Raw genomic sequence first — 7,472 nt, 5'->3', positions numbered from 1 at the left:
CCTGCAGGGATAGTGGAGTCAGACACTTTAGGAACATTTAAGAAGCTATTGGATAGGCACATGGAGTACTTTGGGATGATAGGGAAGAAGTAGCTTGATTTGGGTTTCAGACAAAGCTCGGCACAACATCGTGGGCCGAAGGGCCTCTTCTGTGCTGTACTGTTCTATGTTCTATATAAGCTTTTGTTGGTGTGTGTTTGAAATGAAAAATTGAAATGGAACTTTGTTATTAAGCATAACCAGCCAAACTTTCCAGTCCCTGATTTGTCAGAGGCCGAGTGTACAACCCAAGATGTGCAATGGGACTCTGTGGAAGTTCTCACATGGGAATTGCCCATCGAGTTTAAACTTCCCCTGCTCCCATTGGCCCTCTGTGAATGTCTCGAACTCTGAGTTAGAATCAGAGATTTTGGACAGTTTCAACTTACTTACCCACATTGTTACCCAGAAGACACGACACATATTAAAACCTGATCTAACACCTGGATAACACAACAACCCCCAGGGTCCTCAATCACCACCCAGACCAGCCAACTGCATCCCCTGACTGCCTGAATCCCCTTCTGCCCATCCAACTACCCCCAACCTCCACAAACCATCCCCTACAACCTTATTACCCCTCCCCAACCACCCAACTACAACTCCTGACCACCTGACAGCACCCCAAACAACCTGACTATATGCCTAACTCCATGGCTACCTTCAAAATCCTAACTGCTTTCCAACCCAACCGGAATCAATCCTCCAAACTATCTACCCACTTCACAGACCCAACTATCTCTCAACCACCTGACTACTCTCAAACCCAAGCCAACTACCCTTCTGACCAAAGTCCCACTCTCCCATTTATCCACCCATCCATATACCCACTCACCAACATCACCCACCTTGCCCACTCACCCACCTGTGGTGTAGTGACCAGGAAAGTGGATGAAGGGAAGGCGGTGGATGTTGTCTACCTGGATTTCAGCAAGGCTTTTGACAAGGTCCCTCATGGGAGGTTAGTTAGGAAGGTTCAGTCGCTAGGTATACATGGGGAGGTAGTAAATTGGATTAGACACTGGCTCAATGGAAGAAGCCAGAGAGTGGTTGTGGAGGATTGCTTCTCCGAGTGGAGGCCTATGACTAGTGGTGTGCCGCAGGGATCGGTGTTGGGTCCATTGTTGTTTGTCATCTATATCAATGATCTGGATGATAATGTGGTAAATTGGATCAGCAAGTTTGCTGATGATACAAAGATTGGAGGTGTAGTGGACAGTGAGGAAGGTTTTCAAAGCTTGCAGAGGGATTTGGACCAACTAGAAAAATGGGCTGAAAAATGGCAAATGGAATTTAACGCAGACAAGTGTGAGATATTGCACTTTGGAAGGACAAACCAAAGAAGAACGTACAGGGTAAATGGTAGGACTCTGAAGAGTGCAGTTGAACAGAGGGATCTGGGAATACAGGTACAGAATTCCCTAAAAGTGACGTCACAGGTGGATAGGGTGGTAAAGAGTGCCTTTGGTACATTGGCCTTTATAAATCGGAGTATTGAGTATAAAAGTTGGAGTGTTATGGTAAGGTTATATAAGGCATTGATGAGGCCGAATTTGGAGTATTGTGTGCAGTTTTGGTCACCTAGTTACAGGAAGGATGTAAATAAGGTTGAAAGAGTGCAGAGAAGATTCACACGGATGTTGCCGGGACTTGAGAAGCTGAGTTACAGAGAGATTGAATAGGTTGGGACTTTATTCCCTGGAGCGTAGAAGATTGAGGGGAGATTTGATAGAGGTGTATAAGATTTTGATGGGTATAGATAGAGTGAATGCAAGCAGGCTTTTTCCGCTGAGGCTAGGGGAGAAAAAAAACCAGAGGGCATGGGTTAAGGGTGAAAGGAGAAAAGTATGGTGGGAAAATCGTATGAGGAAAGGCTGAGGGGCTTGAGGTTGTTTTCGTTAGAGAGAAGAAGGTTAAGAGGTGACTTAATAGAGGCATACAAGATGATCAGAGGATTAGATAGGGTGGATAGTGAGAGCCTTTTTCCTCGGATGGTGTTGGCTAGCACGAGGGGACATAGCTTTAAATTGAGGGGTGAGAGATATAGGACAGATGTTAGAGGTAGGTTCTTTACTCAGAGAGTAGTAAGGGTGTGGAATGCCCTGCTGGCTGCAGTAGTGGACTCGTCAACATTAAGAGCTTCAAATGGTTATTGGATAAAGATATGGATGATATTGGAATAGTGTAGATTTGAGGGGCTTTAGATTGGTTCCACTGGTCGGCGCAACATCGAAGGCCGAAGGGCCTGTCCTGCGCTGTAATGTTCTATGGGTGGAGCTGAGAAACAGGAAAGGTATGACCACATTAATGGGGTTGTATTATAGACCACCCAATCGTCAGCGAGAATTGGAGGAGCAAATCCGCAGAGAGATAGCTGACAACTGCAAGAAACACCAAGCTGAGATATAGGACAGATGTTAGAGGTAGGTTCTTTACTCAGAGAGTAGTAAGGGCGTGGAATGCCCTGCCTGCAGCAGTAGTGGACTCGTCAACATTAAGAGCATTCAAATGGTTATTGGATAAACATATAAAGAACAGTACAGCACAGGAAACAGGCCCTTCGGCCCTCCAAGCCTGTGCCGCTCCTTGGTCCAACTAAACCAATCGTTTGTATCCCTCCATTCCCAGGCTGCTCATGTGACTATCCAGGTAAGTCTTAAATGATGTCAGCGTGCCTGCCTCCACCACCCTACTTGGCAGCGCATTCCAGGCCCCCACCACCCTCTGTGTAAAAAACATCCCTCTAGTATCTGAGTTATACTTCGCCCCTCTCACCTTGAGCCCGTGACCCCTCGTGAACGTCACTTCTGATCTGGGAAAAAGCTTCCCAACATGGATGATAGTGGAATAGTGTAGATCAGAGGGCCTTTAGATTGGTTCCACTGGTCGATGCAACATCGAGGGCCGAAGGGCCTGTACTGCGCTGTAATGTTCTATGTTCTTCACTCACTCCTTTTGTCACTTCCATTATACGTTCATGCTCTGTTCCTTGCACTGTTAACTCTCCTGCAGGATTTCCTCTTACATCTCTGCTGATCTCTACATGGTTGTCTCCTGACAAAAGATTTGCCTCCCACTTTGAACATCTTCCATCAGAAACTTTTTTTTTTAAACCTTCCTGTTTCTATAAGCTGATTGGGAAAAATAATTCTCTACAGCCCACACACAAAGTAAGTGGCTTGGACACACGGCCCAGGAGACGCATGCTAAAGCCCTTACACATCGATGCATTTCCCTGGCTACTGAATCTATCCCCAAGCCATTAGGTTACTACTGCAGCTTGTGCTTCATCACATTCCTGACAAAAAATGTGAAATGGCTTGGTAAGATCCGGTAGACCCAGGGCTGGGGGTCTTGTCATGGGTGGTTTTAAATCTGAAAGGGCTTGTGCTTCCGTGTCTCCCCATACTACTTCCTCACTACTCACCTTTCCTCTTTATCAGGTTCTGCAAAGGTTTGGCAAGTACAGCATAATCCTCCACAAAATTCCTGTAATAGTTAAAAGGCTCCAATATTGGTCTTGCCCTTCCTGATGAGAAGTCTTTGCACATAAAATGTAACCTTCTTGTGGTCCTTTGGAATTCCTCTTTTCCTTACCGACTTCTACAATATAACATGTTCGAACAGAAATCAAACCTTTCAATTTGATTCTGGGCAGTAACTTATTTTGGTTGCTCGTTCATCTTCTTAAATAACACCATTTGTTAATTATCCCAAGCTCAGAAAACAGTGTTGTGAGCTTTCAACTGTCCATTAGTGTCTATTTTATCGCTTTTATTTTTAAAAGCTTGTTCCTTCATCCATAGCTATCACCTAAACTGCGTTTTACTTCTTAGAATCCCTCTAAATTCTTTTTATTCCCAATATTCTTCTTTGTAATCACCAAATGAATCCCAGCTTTAACTCTGTTTTTCTGTCTATCATCATCTCTTCCATAATGTCTCTTTTATTACCCTGTTCACTTCCCACATCTCATCTGTACTTCGCTTACCTGTTCCTTTCCTTTAAGTGTTCATTTATTCCACTGGATCATTTCTCTCACCTCTTTCTTATCACCAATCTGCCAATCATTAAACTCACACTCCCATTCTACCTTATGTAACTCTTCACTAAATGCATGAATGCTCTCTCTCCTCTGCTATGTTTTGATTTAAGCTAATGATTTTACTATTTGAAAACTACCAGAAAATCTTAAAACACAAAGATCCATTCTGTGTGGGACAGAATGGGTTAACACGACTTGTTTCAAAATGGGACGTAGTACATTTTCTCGACTGAATGTCATCATATCAAAACCCCATACTCCTGAAACAAAAATTAAGCCCTATCTTTCCATTGTTAAGATTAATTCAAAACAAGATTTATCACTTTTAAATATCCCGATTCTCAACCTGTCGGATTAGGCAGGAATTGGTGGATGTTGATTGGGAGAGGATGTTCGAGGGTAAGTCCACGTCTGGCATGTGGGAGTCTTTTAAGGAACTATTGATAAGGCTGCAGGATAGGCATGTGCCTGTAAAAAGGAAAGATAGGAAAGGTAGGATTCGAGAGCCATGGATAACCAGGGAAATTGAGGATCTGATTAAAATGAAAAGGGAGGCGTACGTTAAGTCCGGGCAACTGAAAACAGATGGAGCTCTGGAGGAATACAGAGAGAGTAGGAAAGAACTCAAACGGAGAGTTAGAAGGGCAAAAAGAGGTCACAAAATGTTCTTGGCAGGCAGGATTAAGGAGAATCCTAAGGCATTCTATTCATACGTTAGGAACAAAAGAGTTGTCAGGGAGAAAATCAGACCTCTCAGGGACAAAGGAGGGGAATTATGCTTAGAACCCAAGGGAATCGGGGAGATCCTAAATGAATACTTTGCATCGGTATTCACGAAGGAGAGGGGCGTGTTAACCGGGAGTGTCTCGGAGGGAGGTGTTGACCCGTTAGAGAAAATCTCCATTACAAGAGAGGAAGTGTTAGGTTTTTTAGGGAACATTAAAACTGACAAAGCCCCAGGGCCTGATGGCATCTATCCTCGACTGCTCAGGGAGATGAGAGATGAAATTGCTGGGCCTCTGACGGAAATCTTTGTCGCTTCTTTGGACACGGGTGAGGTCCCTGAGGATTGGAGGATAGCGAATGTGGTCCCGTTGTTTAAGAAGGGTAGCAGGGATAACCCAGGAAATTATAGGCCGGTGAGCTTGACGTCCGTGGTAGGGAAGTTGTTGGAGAGGATTCTTAGAGACAGGATGTATGTGCATTTAGAACGGAACAATCTCATTAGTGACAGACAGCATGGTTTGTAAGAGGGAGGGGGTCGTGCCTTACAAATTTGGTGGAGTTTTTTGAGGAAGTGACAAAAACGGTTGATGAAGGAAGGGCCGTGGATGTCGTCTATATGGATTTCAGTAAGGCATTTGACAAAGTCCCACATGGCAGGTTGGTTAAGAAGGTTAAGGCTCATGGGATACAAGGAGAACTGGCTTGGCCATAGGAGACAGAGGGTAGTGGTCGAAGGGTCTTTTTCCGGCTGGAGGTCTGTGACCAGTGGTGTTCCACAGGGCTCTGTACTGGGGCCTCTGCTATTTGTGATATATATATAAATGATTTGGAAGAAGGTATAACTGGTGTAATCAGCAAGTTTGCGGATGACACGAAGATGGCTGGACTTGCGGATAGCGAAGAGCATTGTCGGGCAATACAGCAGGATATAGATAGGCTGGAAAATTGGGGGGAGAGGTGGCAGATGGAGTTTAATCCGGATAAATGCGAAGTGATGCATTTTGGAAGAAATAATGTAGGGAGGAGTTATACAATAAATGGCAGAGTCATCAGGAGTATAGAAACACAGAGGGACCGAGGTGTGCAAGTCCACAAATCCTTGAAGGTGGCAACACAGGTGGAGAAGGTGGTGAAGAAGGCATATGGTATGCTTGCCTTTATAGGACGGGGTATAGAGTATAAAAGCTGGAGTCTGATGATGCAGCTGTATAGAACGCTGGTTAGGCCACATTTGGAGTACTGCGTCCAGTTCTGGTCGCCGCACTACCAGAAGGACGTGGAGGCGTTAGAGAGAGTGCAGAGAAGGTTTACCAGGATGTTGCCTGGTATGGAGGGTCTTAGCTACGAGGAGAGATTGGGTAAACTGGGGTTGTTCTCCCTGGAAAGATGGAGAATGAGGGGAGATCTAATAGAGGTGTACAAGATTATGAAGGGGATAGATAGGGTGAACAGTGGGAAGCTTTTTCCCAGGTCGGAGGTGACGATCACGAGGGGTCACGGGCTCAAGGTGAGAGGGGCGAAGTATAACTCAGATATCAGAGGGATGTTTTTTACACAGAGGATGGTGGGGGCCTGGAATGCACTGCCAAGTAGGGTGGTGGAGGCAGGCACGCTGACATCGTTTAAGATTTACCTGGATAGTCACATGAGCAGCCCGGGAATGGAGGGATACAAACGATTGGTCTAGTTGGACCAAGGAGCAGCACAGGCTTGGAGGGCCGAAGGGCCTGTTTCCTGTGCTGTACTGTTCTTTGTCCTTTGTGCTAAAGACTATCGCACTCTCTTCACCTACTTACAACTTTTCAGATGCAACATGTTGCCATTTTTAGACCAATGCAGGCACAAAGAGCCTAAATCTCTGCCAAATTCTTGGCCTCTTTTTTAAATAATGACCTTGGCCATTGATCATCTCCCCCCCACACACCCCCCCCCCCAAAAAAAGAGGAATTTAAGACTTTAGTATCTTTGATTTTTAAATGTCTGCATTAGTCTTAATTCTGCTGTCACCTGCAATCCCCAAACATCCACACAAGGGTGTTCTCACTCTCACCCACATCCTGTCTACCGCGCTGTCTCCAAACCAGATCCCTCTCTGCTCTCATTTTTTAACCCCTTAATTCCCTCTGAGAATTTTTCACTATATTTTTTTCTATTAACTCTAGCTCTCTCCTCTGTCCTCTCCACAGCCTGCCTATCTCCCTGTCCGCCTGTGTCTCCGTCTCTGTCTCAACCCCTTGAATCCTGCTCTAAGCCCATCCAGGACTCTCACTGCTCTCCTGCCCACCCCATTGGGGACTTTGCTTTCTTTTTAAACACCCCTTAGCACAACCTCACCATTGTGCCAACGTTTTGTTTGAGTCACGTCACCTTATGTGGTGCGGCTCTTTTTTTGGAGTCTCATCAACCAATGGTGCTGCTCCCTCTCTTTTTTGGAGTCTCGCCACCAGATGGTGCGGCTCTCTCTCTGGCTCTGCTCCCTAAACGATCCGGGGTCTTTTTCACCTCCGGTCCTCCATATTAAGTGCCCCAACTCATGTTTTCTCCGGCCCTCAGTAACACTGTGCCCCACAACCCCTCGGTGATTCAGGTGAGTCAACTTATGGCCCTGCTGGCCTGACAAGGACTCCTCTAATTGGGGTGGTCCCTATAAAAACATACTCAC

Source organism: Mustelus asterias, chromosome 6, assembly GCF_964213995.1.
Source record: "Mustelus asterias chromosome 6, sMusAst1.hap1.1, whole genome shotgun sequence".
NCBI lineage: Eukaryota > Metazoa > Chordata > Chondrichthyes > Carcharhiniformes > Triakidae > Mustelus > Mustelus asterias.
This window is presented reverse-complemented; position numbering follows the sequence as displayed.